Below are 17,051 nucleotides of genomic sequence, written 5' to 3' on the forward strand. Positions count from 1 at the left end.
AACTCAGCTTAAAACGTACTTGCAGACTTGAAAACCCTTGCCTATTGTAGAGCGCGCCTCCTACTTCCACTGCTGAACGAAAACCCATGATTTTGGACCCTGTTTTCATGCGAAAAGGCTAAAAGAAATGTTTCACGTTTGTTACACTCAAACAGTGTCTCCTCTCATATGCTGAACTGGTCGCATTGTGGATTTTGGTTAAAACATGATTTTGGACAATGTTCATGGAACTCAGCTTAAAACATACTTGCAGACTTGAAAACCCTTGCCTATTGTAGAGCGCGCCTCCTACTTCCACTGCTGAACGAAAACCCATGATTTTGGACCCTGTTTTCATGCGAAAAGGCTAAAAGAAATGTTTCACGTTTGTTACACTCAAACAGTGTCTCCTCTCATATGCTGAACTGGTCGCATTGTGGATTTTGGTTAAAACATGATTTTGGACAATGTTCATGGAACTCAGCTTAAAACGTACTTGCGGACTTGAAAACCCTTGCCTATTGTAGAGCGCGCCTCCTACTTCCACTGCTGAACGAAAACCCATGATTTTGGACCCTGTTTTCATGCGAAAAGGCTAAAAGAAATGTTTCACGTTTGTTACACTCAAACAGTGTCTCCTCTCATATGCTGAACTGGTCGCATTGTGGATTTGGCCTAAAACATGATTTTGGACAATGTTCATGGAACGCAGCTTAAATCGTACTTGCAGACTTGAAAACCCTTGCCTATTGTAGAGCGCGCCTCCTACTTCCACTGCTGAACGAAAACCCATGATTTTGGACCCTGTTTTCATGCGAAAAGGCTAAAAGAAATGTTTCACGTTTGTTACACTCAAACAGTGTCTCCTCTCATATGCTGAACTGGTCGCATTGTGGATTTGGCCTAAAACATGATTTTGGACAATGTTCATGGAACTCAGCTTAAAACGTACTTGCAGACTTGAAAACCCTTGCCTATTGTAGAGCGCGCCTCCTACTTCCACTGCTGAACGAAAACCCATGATTTTGGACCCTGTTTTCATGCGAAAAGGCTAAAAGAAATGTTTCACGTTTGTTACACTCAAACAGTGTCTCCTCTCATATGCTGAACTGGTCGCATTGTGGATATGGCATAAAACATGATTTTGGACAATGTTCATGGAACTCAGCTTAAATCGTACTTGCAGACTTGAAAACCCTTGCCTATTGTAGAGCGCGCCTCCTACTTCCACTGCTGAACGAAAACCCATGATTTTGGACCCTGTTTTCATGCGAAAAGGCTAAAAGAAATGTTTCACGTTTGTTACACTCAAACAGTGTCTCCTCTCATATGCTGAACTGGTCGCATTGTGGATTTGGCATAAAACATGATTTTGGACAATGTTCATGGAACTCAGCTTAAAACGTACTTGCAGACTAGAAAACCCTTGCCTATTGTAGAGCGCGCCTCCTACTTCCACTGCTGAACGAAAACCCATGATTTTGGACCCTGTTTTCATGCGAAAAGGCTAAAAGAAATGTTTCACGTTTGTTACACTCAAACAGTGTCTCCTCTCATATGCTGAACTGGTCGCATTGTGGATTTTGGTTAAAACATGATTTTGGACAATGTTCATGGAACTCAGCTTAAAACGTACTTGCAGACTTGAAAACCCTTGCCTATTGTAGAGCGCGCCTCCTACTTCCACTGCTGAACGAAAACCCATGATTTTGGACCCTGTTTTCATGCGAAAAGGCTAAAAGAAATGTTTCACGTTTGTTACACTCAAACAGTGTCTCCTCTCATATGCTGAACTGGTCGCATTGTGGATTTTGGTTAAAACATGATTTTGGACAATGTTCATGGAACTCAGCTTAAAACATACTTGCAGACTTGAAAACCCTTGCCTATTGTAGAGCGCGCCTCCTACTTCCACTGCTGAACGAAAACCCATGATTTTGGACCCTGTTTTCATGCGAAAAGGCTAAAAGAAATGTTTCACGTTTGTTACACTCAAACAGTGTCTCCTCTCATATGCTGAACTGGTCGCATTGTGGATTTTGGTTAAAACATGATTTTGGACAATGTTCATGGAACTCAGCTTAAAACGTACTTGCGGACTTGAAAACCCTTGCCTATTGTAGAGCGCGCCTCCTACTTCCACTGCTGAACGAAAACCCATGATTTTGGACCCTGTTTTCATGCGAAAAGGCTAAAAGAAATGTTTCACGTTTGTTACACTCAAACAGTGTCTCCTCTCATATGCTGAACTGGTCGCATTGTGGATTTGGCCTAAAACATGATTTTGGACAATGTTCATGGAACGCAGCTTAAATCGTACTTGCAGACTTGAAAACCCTTGCCTATTGTAGAGCGCGCCTCCTACTTCCACTGCTGAACGAAAACCCATGATTTTGGACCCTGTTTTCATGCGAAAAGGCTAAAAGAAATGTTTCACGTTTGTTACACTCAAACAGTGTCTCCTCTCATATGCTGAACTGGTCGCATTGTGGATTTGGCCTAAAACATGATTTTGGACAATGTTCATGGAACTCAGCTTAAAACGTACTTGCAGACTTGAAAACCCTTGCCTATTGTAGAGCGCGCCTCCTACTTCCACTGCTGAACGAAAAACCATGATTTTTGACCCTGTTTTCATGCGAAAAGGCTAAAAGAAATGTTTCACGTTTGTTACACTCAAACAGTGTCTCCTCTCATATGCTGAACTGGTCGCATTGTGGATTTTGGTTAAAACATGATTTTGGACAATGTTCATGGAACTCAGCTAAAACATACTTGCAGACTTGAAAACCCTTGCCTATTGTAGAGCGCGCCTCCTACTTCCACTGCTGAACGAAAACCCATGATTTTGGACCCTGTTTTCATGCGAAAAGGCTAAAAGAAATGTTTCACGTTTGTTACACTCAAACAGTGTCTCCTCTCATATGCTGAACTGGTCGCATTGTGGATTTGGCCTAAAACATGATTTTGGACAATGTTCATGGAACTCAGCTTAAGACGTACTTGCAGACTTGAAAACCCTTGCCTATTGTAGAGCGCGCCTCCTACTTCCAGTGCTGAACGAAAACCCATGATTTTGGACCCTGTTTTCATTCGAAAAGGCTAAAAGAAATGTTTCACGTTTGTTACACTCAAACAGTGTCTCCTCTCATATGCTGAACTGGTCGCATTGTGGATTTGGCCTAAAAACATGATTTTGGACAATGTTCATGGAACTCAGCTTAAAACGTACTTGCAGACTTGAAAACCCTTGCCTATTGTAGAGCGCGCCTCCTACTTCCACTGCTGAACGAAAACCCATGATTTTGGACCCTGTTTTCATGCGAAAAGGCTAAAAGAAATGTTTCACGTTTGTTACACTCAAACAGTGTCTCCTCTCATATGCTGAACTGGTCGCATTGTGGATTTGGCCTAAAACATGATTTTGGACAATGTTCATGGAACTCAGCTTAAATCGTACTTGCAGACTTGAAAACCCTTGCCTATTGTAGAGCGCGCCTCCTACTTCCACTGCTGAACGAAAACCCATGATTTTGGACCCTGTTTTCATGCGAAAAGGCTAAAAGAAATGTTTCACGTTTGTTACACTCAAACAGTGTCTCCTCTCATATGCTGAACTGGTCGCATTGTGGATATGGCATAAAACATGATTTTGGACAATGTTCATGGAACTCAGCTTAAATCGTACTTGCAGACTTGAAAACCCTTGCCTATTGTAGAGCGCGCCTCCTACTTCCACTGCTGAACGAAAACCCATGATTTTGGACCCTGTTTTCATGCGAAAAGGCTAAAAGAAATGTTTCACGTTTGTTACACTCAAACAGTGTCTCCTCTCATATGCTGAACTGGTCGCATTGTGGATTTGGCATAAAACATGATTTTGGACAATGTTCATGGAACTCAGCTTAAAACGTACTTGCAGACTTGAAAACCCTTGCCTATTGTAGAGCGCGCCTCCTACTTCCACTGCTGAACGAAAACCCATGATTTTGGACCCTGTTTTCATGCGAAAAGGCTAAAAGAAATGTTTCACGTTTGTTACACTCAAACAGTGTCTCCTCTCATATGCTGAACTGGTCGCATTGTGGATTTTGGTTAAAACATGATTTTGGACAATGTTCATGGAACTCAGCTTAAAACGTACTTGCAGACTTGAAAACCCTTGCCTATTGTAGAGCGCGCCTCCTACTTCCACTGCTGAACGAAAACCCATGATTTTGGACCCTGTTTTCATGCGAAAAGGCTAAAAGAAATGTTTCACGTTTGTTACACTCAAACAGTGTCTCCTCTCATATGCTGAACTGGTCGCATTGTGGATTTGGCCTAAAACATGATTTTGGACAATGTTCATGGAACTCAGCTTAAATCGTACTTGCAGACTTGAAAACCCTTGCCTATTGTAGAGCGCGCCTCCTACTTCCACTGCTGAACGAAAACCCATGATTTTGGACCCTGTTTTCATGCGAAAAGGCTAAAAGAAATGTTTCACGTTTGTTACACTCAAACAGTGTCTCCTCTCATATGCTGAACTGGTCGCATTGTGGATATGGCATAAAACATGATTTTGGACAATGTTCATGGAACTCAGCTTAAATCGTACTTGCAGACTTGAAAACCCTTGCCTATTGTAGAGCGCGCCTCCTACTTCCACTGCTGAACGAAAACCCATGATTTTGGACCCTGTTTTCATGCGAAAAGGCTAAAAGAAATGTTTCACGTTTGTTACACTCAAACAGTGTCTCCTCTCATATGCTGAACTGGTCGCATTGTGGATTTGGCATAAAACATGATTTTGGACAATGTTCATGGAACTCAGCTTAAAACGTACTTGCAGACTTGAAAACCCTTGCCTATTGTAGAGCGCGCCTCCTACTTCCACTGCTGAACGAAAACCCATGATTTTGGACCCTGTTTTCATGCGAAAAGGCTAAAAGAAATGTTTCACGTTTGTTACACTCAAACAGTGTCTCCTCTCATATGCTGAACTGGTCGCATTGTGGATTTTGGTTAAAACATGATTTTGGACAATGTTCATGGAACTCAGCTTAAAACGTACTTGCAGACTTGAAAACCCTTGCCTATTGTAGAGCGCGCCTCCTACTTCCACTGCTGAACGAAAACCCATGATTTTGGACCCTGTTTTCATGCGAAAAGGCTAAAAGAAATGTTTCACGTTTGTTACACTCAAACAGTGTCTCCTCTCATATGCTGAACTGGTCGCATTGTGGATTTTGGTTAAAACATGATTTTGGACAATGTTCATGGAACTCAGCTTAAAACATACTTGCAGACTTGAAAACCCTTGCCTATTGTAGAGCGCGCCTCCTACTTCCACTGCTGAACGAAAACCCATGATTTTGGACCCTGTTTTCATGCGAAAAGGCTAAAAGAAATGTTTCACGTTTGTTACACTCAAACAGTGTCTCCTCTCATATGCTGAACTGGTCGCATTGTGGATTTGGCCTAAAACATGATTTTGGACAATGTTCATGGAACTCAGCTTAAAACGTACTTGCAGACTTGAAAACCCTTGCCTATTGTAGAGCGCGCCTCCTACTTCCACTGCTGAACGAAAAACCATGATTTTTGACCCTGTTTTCATGCGAAAAGGCTAAAAGAAATGTTTCACGTTTGTTACACTCAAACAGTGTCTCCTCTCATATGCTGAACTGGTCGCATTGTGGATTTTGGTTAAAACATGATTTTGGACAATGTTCATGGAACTCAGCTTAAAACGTACTTGCGGACTTGAAAACCCTTGCCTATTGTAGAGCGCGCCTCCTACTTCCACTGCTGAACGAAAACCCATGATTTTGGACCCTGTTTTCATGCGAAAAGGCTAAAAGAAATGTTTCACGTTTGTTACACTCAAACAGTGTCTCCTCTCATATGCTGAACTGGTCGCATTGTGGATTTGGCCTAAAACATGATTTTGGACAATGTTCATGGAACGCAGCTTAAATCGTACTTGCAGACTTGAAAACCCTTGCCTATTGTAGAGCGCGCCTCCTACTTCCACTGCTGAACGAAAACCCATGATTTTGGACCCTGTTTTCATGCGAAAAGGCTAAAAGAAATGTTTCACGTTTGTTACACTCAAACAGTGTCTCCTCTCATATGCTGAACTGGTCGCATTGTGGATTTGGCCTAAAACATGATTTTGGACAATGTTCATGGAACTCAGCTTAAAACGTACTTGCAGACTTGAAAACCCTTGCCTATTGTAGAGCGCGCCTCCTACTTCCACTGCTGAACGAAAAACCATGATTTTTGACCCTGTTTTCATGCGAAAAGGCTAAAAGAAATGTTTCACGTTTGTTACACTCAAACAGTGTCTCCTCTCATATGCTGAACTGGTCGCATTGTGGATTTTGGTTAAAACATGATTTTGGACAATGTTCATGGAACTCAGCTAAAACATACTTGCAGACTTGAAAACCCTTGCCTATTGTAGAGCGCGCCTCCTACTTCCACTGCTGAACGAAAACCCATGATTTTGGACCCTGTTTTCATGCGAAAAGGCTAAAAGAAATGTTTCACGTTTGTTACACTCAAACAGTGTCTCCTCTCATATGCTGAACTGGTCGCATTGTGGATTTGGCCTAAAACATGATTTTGGACAATGTTCATGGAACTCAGCTTAAGACGTACTTGCAGACTTGAAAACCCTTGCCTATTGTAGAGCGCGCCTCCTACTTCCAGTGCTGAACGAAAACCCATGATTTTGGACCCTGTTTTCATTCGAAAAGGCTAAAAGAAATGTTTCACGTTTGTTACACTCAAACAGTGTCTCCTCTCATATGCTGAACTGGTCGCATTGTGGATTTGGCCTAAAACATGATTTTGGACAATGTTCATGGAACTCAGCTTAAATCGTACTTGCAGACTTGAAAACCCTTGCCTATTGTAGAGCGCGCCTCCTACTTCCACTGCTGAACGAAAACCCATGATTTTGGACCCTGTTTTCATGCGAAAAGGCTAAAAGAAATGTTTCACGTTTGTTACACTCAAACAGTGTCTCCTCTCATATGCTGAACTGGTCGCATTGTGGATTTGGCATAAAACATGATTTTGGACAATGTTCATGGAACTCAGCTTAAATCGTACTTGCAGACTTGAAAACCCTTGCCTATTGTAGAGCGCGCCTCCTACTTCCACTGCTGAACGAAAACCCATGATTTTGGACCCTGTTTTCATGCGAAAAGGCTAAAAGAAATGTTTCACGTTTGTTACACTCAAACAGTGTCTCCTCTCATATGCTGAACTGGTCGCATTGTGGATTTGGCATAAAACATGATTTTGGACAATGTTCATGGAACTCAGCTTAAAACGTACTTGCAGACTTGAAAACCCTTGCCTATTGTAGAGCGCGCCTCCTACTTCCACTGCTGAACGAAAACCCATGATTTTGGACCCTGTTTTCATGCGAAAAGGCTAAAAGAAATGTTTCACGTTTGTTACACTCAAACAGTGTCTCCTCTCATATGCTGAACTGGTCGCATTGTGGATTTTGGTTAAAACATGATTTTGGACAATGTTCATGGAACTCAGCTTAAAACGTACTTGCAGACTTGAAAACCCTTGCCTATTGTAGAGCGCGCCTCCTACTTCCACTGCTGAACGAAAACCCATGATTTTGGACCCTGTTTTCATGCGAAAAGGCTAAAAGAAATGTTTCACGTTTGTTACACTCAAACAGTGTCTCCTCTCATATGCTGAACTGGTCGCATTGTGGATTTTGGTTAAAACATGATTTTGGACAATGTTCATGGAACTCAGCTTAAAACGTACTTGCAGACTTGAAAACCCTTGCCTATTGTAGAGCGCGCCTCCTACTTCCACTGCTGAACGAAAACCCATGATTTTGGACCCTGTTTTCATGCGAAAAGGCTAAAAGAAATGTTTCACGTTTGTTACACTCAAACAGTGTCTCCTCTCATATGCTGAACTGGTCGCATTGTGGATTTTGGTTAAAACATGATTTTGGACAATGTTCATGGAACTCAGCTTAAAACGTACTTGCAGACTTGAAAACCCTTGCCTATTGTAGAGCGCGCCTCCTACTTCCACTGCTGAACGAAAACCCATGATTTTGGACCCTGTTTTCATGCGAAAAGGCTAAAAGAAATGTTTCACGTTTGTTACACTCAAACAGTGTCTCCTCTCATATGCTGAACTGGTCGCATTGTGGATTTGGCCTAAAACATGATTTTGGACAATGTTCATGGAACTCAGCTTAAAACATACTTGCAGACTTGAAAACCCTTGCCTATTGTAGAGCGCGCCTCCTACTTCCACTGCTGAACGAAAACCCATGATTTTGGACCCTGTTTTCATGCGAAAAGGCTAAAAGAAATGTTTCACGTTTGTTACACTCAAACAGTGTCTCCTCTCATATGCTGAACTGGTCGCATTGTGGATATGGCATAAAACATGATTTTGGACAATGTTCATGGAACTCAGCTTAAATCGTACTTGCAGACTTGAAAACCCTTGCCTATTGTAGAGCGCGCCTCCTACTTCCACTGCTGAACGAAAACCCATGATTTTGGACCCTGTTTTCATGCGAAAAGGCTAAAAGAAATGTTTCACGTTTGTTACACTCAAACAGTGTCTCCTCTCATATGCTGAACTGGTCGCATTGTGGATTTGGCATAAAACATGATTTTGGACAATGTTCATGGAACTCAGCTTAAAACGTACTTGCAGACTTGAAAACCCTTGCCTATTGTAGAGCGCGCCTCCTACTTCCACTGCTGAACGAAAACCCATGATTTTGGACCCTGTTTTCATGCGAAAAGGCTAAAAGAAATGTTTCACGTTTGTTACACTCAAACAGTGTCTCCTCTCATATGCTGAACTGGTCGCATTGTGGATTTGGCATAAAACATGATTTTGGACAATGTTCATGGAACTCAGCTTAAAACGTACTTGCAGACTAGAAAACCCTTGCCTATTGTAGAGCGCGCCTCCTACTTCCACTGCTGAACGAAAACCCATGATTTTGGACCCTGTTTTCATGCGAAAAGGCTAAAAGAAATGTTTCACGTTTGTTACACTCAAACAGTGTCTCCTCTCATATGCTGAACTGGTCGCATTGTGGATTTTGGTTAAAACATGATTTTGGACAATGTTCATGGAACTCAGCTTAAAACATACTTGCAGACTTGAAAACCCTTGCCTATTGTAGAGCGCGCCTCCTACTTCCACTGCTGAACGAAAACCCATGATTTTGGACCCTGTTTTCATGCGAAAAGGCTAAAAGAAATGTTTCACGTTTGTTACACTCAAACAGTGTCTCCTCTCATATGCTGAACTGGTCGCATTGTGGATTTTGGTTAAAACATGATTTTGGACAATGTTCATGGAACTCAGCTTAAAACGTACTTGCGGACTTGAAAACCCTTGCCTATTGTAGAGCGCGCCTCCTACTTCCACTGCTGAACGAAAACCCATGATTTTGGACCCTGTTTTCATGCGAAAAGGCTAAAAGAAATGTTTCACGTTTGTTACACTCAAACAGTGTCTCCTCTCATATGCTGAACTGGTCGCATTGTGGATTTGGCCTAAAACATGATTTTGGACAATGTTCATGGAACGCAGCTTAAATCGTACTTGCAGACTTGAAAACCCTTGCCTATTGTAGAGCGCGCCTCCTACTTCCACTGCTGAACGAAAACCCATGATTTTGGACCCTGTTTTCATGCGAAAAGGCTAAAAGAAATGTTTCACGTTTGTTACACTCAAACAGTGTCTCCTCTCATATGCTGAACTGGTCGCATTGTGGATTTGGCCTAAAACATGATTTTGGACAATGTTCATGGAACTCAGCTTAAAACGTACTTGCAGACTTGAAAACCCTTGCCTATTGTAGAGCGCGCCTCCTACTTCCACTGCTGAACGAAAAACCATGATTTTTGACCCTGTTTTCATGCGAAAAGGCTAAAAGAAATGTTTCACGTTTGTTACACTCAAACAGTGTCTCCTCTCATATGCTGAACTGGTCGCATTGTGGATTTTGGTTAAAACATGATTTTGGACAATGTTCATGGAACTCAGCTAAAACATACTTGCAGACTTGAAAACCCTTGCCTATTGTAGAGCGCGCCTCCTACTTCCACTGCTGAACGAAAACCCATGATTTTGGACCCTGTTTTCATGCGAAAAGGCTAAAAGAAATGTTTCACGTTTGTTACACTCAAACAGTGTCTCCTCTCATATGCTGAACTGGTCGCATTGTGGATTTGGCCTAAAACATGATTTTGGACAATGTTCATGGAACTCAGCTTAAGACGTACTTGCAGACTTGAAAACCCTTGCCTATTGTAGAGCGCGCCTCCTACTTCCAGTGCTGAACGAAAACCCATGATTTTGGACCCTGTTTTCATTCGAAAAGGCTAAAAGAAATGTTTCACGTTTGTTACACTCAAACAGTGTCTCCTCTCATATGCTGAACTGGTCGCATTGTGGATTTGGCCTAAAAACATGATTTTGGACAATGTTCATGGAACTCAGCTTAAAACGTACTTGCAGACTTGAAAACCCTTGCCTATTGTAGAGCGCGCCTCCTACTTCCACTGCTGAACGAAAACCCATGATTTTGGACCCTGTTTTCATGCGAAAAGGCTAAAAGAAATGTTTCACGTTTGTTACACTCAAACAGTGTCTCCTCTCATATGCTGAACTGGTCGCATTGTGGATTTGGCCTAAAACATGATTTTGGACAATGTTCATGGAACTCAGCTTAAATCGTACTTGCAGACTTGAAAACCCTTGCCTATTGTAGAGCGCGCCTCCTACTTCCACTGCTGAACGAAAACCCATGATTTTGGACCCTGTTTTCATGCGAAAAGGCTAAAAGAAATGTTTCACGTTTGTTACACTCAAACAGTGTCTCCTCTCATATGCTGAACTGGTCGCATTGTGGATATGGCATAAAACATGATTTTGGACAATGTTCATGGAACTCAGCTTAAATCGTACTTGCAGACTTGAAAACCCTTGCCTATTGTAGAGCGCGCCTCCTACTTCCACTGCTGAACGAAAACCCATGATTTTGGACCCTGTTTTCATGCGAAAAGGCTAAAAGAAATGTTTCACGTTTGTTACACTCAAACAGTGTCTCCTCTCATATGCTGAACTGGTCGCATTGTGGATTTGGCATAAAACATGATTTTGGACAATGTTCATGGAACTCAGCTTAAAACGTACTTGCAGACTTGAAAACCCTTGCCTATTGTAGAGCGCGCCTCCTACTTCCACTGCTGAACGAAAACCCATGATTTTGGACCCTGTTTTCATGCGAAAAGGCTAAAAGAAATGTTTCACGTTTGTTACACTCAAACAGTGTCTCCTCTCATATGCTGAACTGGTCGCATTGTGGATTTTGGTTAAAACATGATTTTGGACAATGTTCATGGAACTCAGCTTAAAACGTACTTGCAGACTTGAAAACCCTTGCCTATTGTAGAGCGCGCCTCCTACTTCCACTGCTGAACGAAAACCCATGATTTTGGACCCTGTTTTCATGCGAAAAGGCTAAAAGAAATGTTTCACGTTTGTTACACTCAAACAGTGTCTCCTCTCATATGCTGAACTGGTCGCATTGTGGATTTGGCCTAAAACATGATTTTGGACAATGTTCATGGAACTCAGCTTAAATCGTACTTGCAGACTTGAAAACCCTTGCCTATTGTAGAGCGCGCCTCCTACTTCCACTGCTGAACGAAAACCCATGATTTTGGACCCTGTTTTCATGCGAAAAGGCTAAAAGAAATGTTTCACGTTTGTTACACTCAAACAGTGTCTCCTCTCATATGCTGAACTGGTCGCATTGTGGATATGGCATAAAACATGATTTTGGACAATGTTCATGGAACTCAGCTTAAATCGTACTTGCAGACTTGAAAACCCTTGCCTATTGTAGAGCGCGCCTCCTACTTCCACTGCTGAACGAAAACCCATGATTTTGGACCCTGTTTTCATGCGAAAAGGCTAAAAGAAATGTTTCACGTTTGTTACACTCAAACAGTGTCTCCTCTCATATGCTGAACTGGTCGCATTGTGGATTTGGCATAAAACATGATTTTGGACAATGTTCATGGAACTCAGCTTAAAACGTACTTGCAGACTTGAAAACCCTTGCCTATTGTAGAGCGCGCCTCCTACTTCCACTGCTGAACGAAAACCCATGATTTTGGACCCTGTTTTCATGCGAAAAGGCTAAAAGAAATGTTTCACGTTTGTTACACTCAAACAGTGTCTCCTCTCATATGCTGAACTGGTCGCATTGTGGATTTTGGTTAAAACATGATTTTGGACAATGTTCATGGAACTCAGCTTAAAACGTACTTGCAGACTTGAAAACCCTTGCCTATTGTAGAGCGCGCCTCCTACTTCCACTGCTGAACGAAAACCCATGATTTTGGACCCTGTTTTCATGCGAAAAGGCTAAAAGAAATGTTTCACGTTTGTTACACTCAAACAGTGTCTCCTCTCATATGCTGAACTGGTCGCATTGTGGATTTTGGTTAAAACATGATTTTGGACAATGTTCATGGAACTCAGCTTAAAACATACTTGCAGACTTGAAAACCCTTGCCTATTGTAGAGCGCGCCTCCTACTTCCACTGCTGAACGAAAACCCATGATTTTGGACCCTGTTTTCATGCGAAAAGGCTAAAAGAAATGTTTCACGTTTGTTACACTCAAACAGTGTCTCCTCTCATATGCTGAACTGGTCGCATTGTGGATTTGGCCTAAAACATGATTTTGGACAATGTTCATGGAACTCAGCTTAAAACGTACTTGCAGACTTGAAAACCCTTGCCTATTGTAGAGCGCGCCTCCTACTTCCACTGCTGAACGAAAAACCATGATTTTTGACCCTGTTTTCATGCGAAAAGGCTAAAAGAAATGTTTCACGTTTGTTACACTCAAACAGTGTCTCCTCTCATATGCTGAACTGGTCGCATTGTGGATTTTGGTTAAAACATGATTTTGGACAATGTTCATGGAACTCAGCTTAAAACGTACTTGCGGACTTGAAAACCCTTGCCTATTGTAGAGCGCGCCTCCTACTTCCACTGCTGAACGAAAACCCATGATTTTGGACCCTGTTTTCATGCGAAAAGGCTAAAAGAAATGTTTCACGTTTGTTACACTCAAACAGTGTCTCCTCTCATATGCTGAACTGGTCGCATTGTGGATTTGGCCTAAAACATGATTTTGGACAATGTTCATGGAACGCAGCTTAAATCGTACTTGCAGACTTGAAAACCCTTGCCTATTGTAGAGCGCGCCTCCTACTTCCACTGCTGAACGAAAACCCATGATTTTGGACCCTGTTTTCATGCGAAAAGGCTAAAAGAAATGTTTCACGTTTGTTACACTCAAACAGTGTCTCCTCTCATATGCTGAACTGGTCGCATTGTGGATTTGGCCTAAAACATGATTTTGGACAATGTTCATGGAACTCAGCTTAAAACGTACTTGCAGACTTGAAAACCCTTGCCTATTGTAGAGCGCGCCTCCTACTTCCACTGCTGAACGAAAAACCATGATTTTTGACCCTGTTTTCATGCGAAAAGGCTAAAAGAAATGTTTCACGTTTGTTACACTCAAACAGTGTCTCCTCTCATATGCTGAACTGGTCGCATTGTGGATTTTGGTTAAAACATGATTTTGGACAATGTTCATGGAACTCAGCTAAAACATACTTGCAGACTTGAAAACCCTTGCCTATTGTAGAGCGCGCCTCCTACTTCCACTGCTGAACGAAAACCCATGATTTTGGACCCTGTTTTCATGCGAAAAGGCTAAAAGAAATGTTTCACGTTTGTTACACTCAAACAGTGTCTCCTCTCATATGCTGAACTGGTCGCATTGTGGATTTGGCCTAAAACATGATTTTGGACAATGTTCATGGAACTCAGCTTAAGACGTACTTGCAGACTTGAAAACCCTTGCCTATTGTAGAGCGCGCCTCCTACTTCCAGTGCTGAACGAAAACCCATGATTTTGGACCCTGTTTTCATTCGAAAAGGCTAAAAGAAATGTTTCACGTTTGTTACACTCAAACAGTGTCTCCTCTCATATGCTGAACTGGTCGCATTGTGGATTTGGCCTAAAACATGATTTTGGACAATGTTCATGGAACTCAGCTTAAATCGTACTTGCAGACTTGAAAACCCTTGCCTATTGTAGAGCGCGCCTCCTACTTCCACTGCTGAACGAAAACCCATGATTTTGGACCCTGTTTTCATGCGAAAAGGCTAAAAGAAATGTTTCACGTTTGTTACACTCAAACAGTGTCTCCTCTCATATGCTGAACTGGTCGCATTGTGGATTTGGCATAAAACATGATTTTGGACAATGTTCATGGAACTCAGCTTAAATCGTACTTGCAGACTTGAAAACCCTTGCCTATTGTAGAGCGCGCCTCCTACTTCCACTGCTGAACGAAAACCCATGATTTTGGACCCTGTTTTCATGCGAAAAGGCTAAAAGAAATGTTTCACGTTTGTTACACTCAAACAGTGTCTCCTCTCATATGCTGAACTGGTCGCATTGTGGATTTGGCATAAAACATGATTTTGGACAATGTTCATGGAACTCAGCTTAAAACGTACTTGCAGACTTGAAAACCCTTGCCTATTGTAGAGCGCGCCTCCTACTTCCACTGCTGAACGAAAACCCATGATTTTGGACCCTGTTTTCATGCGAAAAGGCTAAAAGAAATGTTTCACGTTTGTTACACTCAAACAGTGTCTCCTCTCATATGCTGAACTGGTCGCATTGTGGATTTTGGTTAAAACATGATTTTGGACAATGTTCATGGAACTCAGCTTAAAACGTACTTGCAGACTTGAAAACCCTTGCCTATTGTAGAGCGCGCCTCCTACTTCCACTGCTGAACGAAAACCCATGATTTTGGACCCTGTTTTCATGCGAAAAGGCTAAAAGAAATGTTTCACGTTTGTTACACTCAAACAGTGTCTCCTCTCATATGCTGAACTGGTCGCATTGTGGATTTTGGTTAAAACATGATTTTGGACAATGTTCATGGAACTCAGCTTAAAACGTACTTGCAGACTTGAAAACCCTTGCCTATTGTAGAGCGCGCCTCCTACTTCCACTGCTGAACGAAAACCCATGATTTTGGACCCTGTTTTCATGCGAAAAGGCTAAAAGAAATGTTTCACGTTTGTTACACTCAAACAGTGTCTCCTCTCATATGCTGAACTGGTCGCATTGTGGATTTTGGTTAAAACATGATTTTGGACAATGTTCATGGAACTCAGCTTAAAACGTACTTGCAGACTTGAAAACCCTTGCCTATTGTAGAGCGCGCCTCCTACTTCCACTGCTGAACGAAAACCCATGATTTTGGACCCTGTTTTCATGCGAAAAGGCTAAAAGAAATGTTTCACGTTTGTTACACTCAAACAGTGTCTCCTCTCATATGCTGAACTGGTCGCATTGTGGATTTGGCCTAAAACATGATTTTGGACAATGTTCATGGAACTCAGCTTAAATCGTACTTGCAGACTTGAAAACCCTTGCCTATTGTAGAGCGCGCCTCCTACTTCCACTGCTGAACGAAAACCCATGATTTTGGACCCTGTTTTCATGCGAAAAGGCTAAAAGAAATGTTTCACGTTTGTTACACTCAAACAGTGTCTCCTCTCATATGCTGAACTGGTCGCATTGTGGATATGGCATAAAACATGATTTTGGACAATGTTCATGGAACTCAGCTTAAATCGTACTTGCAGACTTGAAAACCCTTGCCTATTGTAGAGCGCGCCTCCTACTTCCACTGCTGAACGAAAACCCATGATTTTGGACCCTGTTTTCATGCGAAAAGGCTAAAAGAAATGTTTCACGTTTGTTACACTCAAACAGTGTCTCCTCTCATATGCTGAACTGGTCGCATTGTGGATATGGCATAAAACATGATTTTGGACAATGTTCATGGAACTCAGCTTAAATCGTACTTGCAGACTTGAAAACCCTTGCCTATTGTAGAGCGCGCCTCCTACTTCCACTGCTGAACGAAAACCCATGATTTTGGACCCTGTTTTCATGCGAAAAGGCTAAAAGAAATGTTTCACGTTTGTTACACTCAAACAGTGTCTCCTCTCATATGCTGAACTGGTCGCATTGTGGATTTGGCATAAAACATGATTTTGGACAATGTTCATGGAACTCAGCTTAAAACGTACTTGCAGACTTGAAAACCCTTGCCTATTGTAGAGCGCGCCTCCTACTTCCACTGCTGAACGAAAACCCATGATTTTGGACCCTGTTTTCATGCGAAAAGGCTAAAAGAAATGTTTCACGTTTGTTACACTCAAACAGTGTCTCCTCTCATATGCTGAACTGGTCGCATTGTGGATTTTGGTTAAAACATGATTTTGGACAATGTTCATGGAACTCAGCTTAAAACGTACTTGCAGACTTGAAAACCCTTGCCTATTGTAGAGCGCGCCTCCTACTTCCACTGCTGAACGAAAACCCATGATTTTGGACCCTGTTTTCATGCGAAAAGGCTAAAAGAAATGTTTCACGTTTGTTACACTCAAACAGTGTCTCCTCTCATATGCTGAACTGGTCGCATTGTGGATTTTGGTTAAAACATGATTTTGGACAATGTTCATGGAACTCAGCTTAAAACATACTTGCAGACTTGAAAACCCTTGCCTATTGTAGAGCGCGCCTCCTACTTCCACTGCTGAACGAAAACCCATGATTTTGGACCCTGTTTTCATGCGAAAAGGCTAAAAGAAATGTTTCACGTTTGTTACACTCAAACAGTGTCTCCTCTCATATGCTGAACTGGTCGCATTGTGGATTTGGCCTAAAACATGATTTTGGACAATGTTCATGGAACTCAGCTTAAAACGTACTTGCAGACTTGAAAACCCTTGCCTATTGTAGAGCGCGCCTCCTACTTCCACTGCTGAACGAAAAACCATGATTTTTGACCCTGTTTTCATGCGAAAAGGCTAAAAGAAATGTTTCACGTTTGTTACACTCAAACAGTGTCTCCTCTCATATGCTGAACTGGT

This window comes from Coregonus lavaretus (genome assembly GCF_964263955.1).
Source record: "Coregonus lavaretus genome assembly, chromosome: 24".
NCBI classification, from domain to species: Eukaryota; Metazoa; Chordata; class Actinopteri; order Salmoniformes; family Salmonidae; genus Coregonus; species Coregonus lavaretus.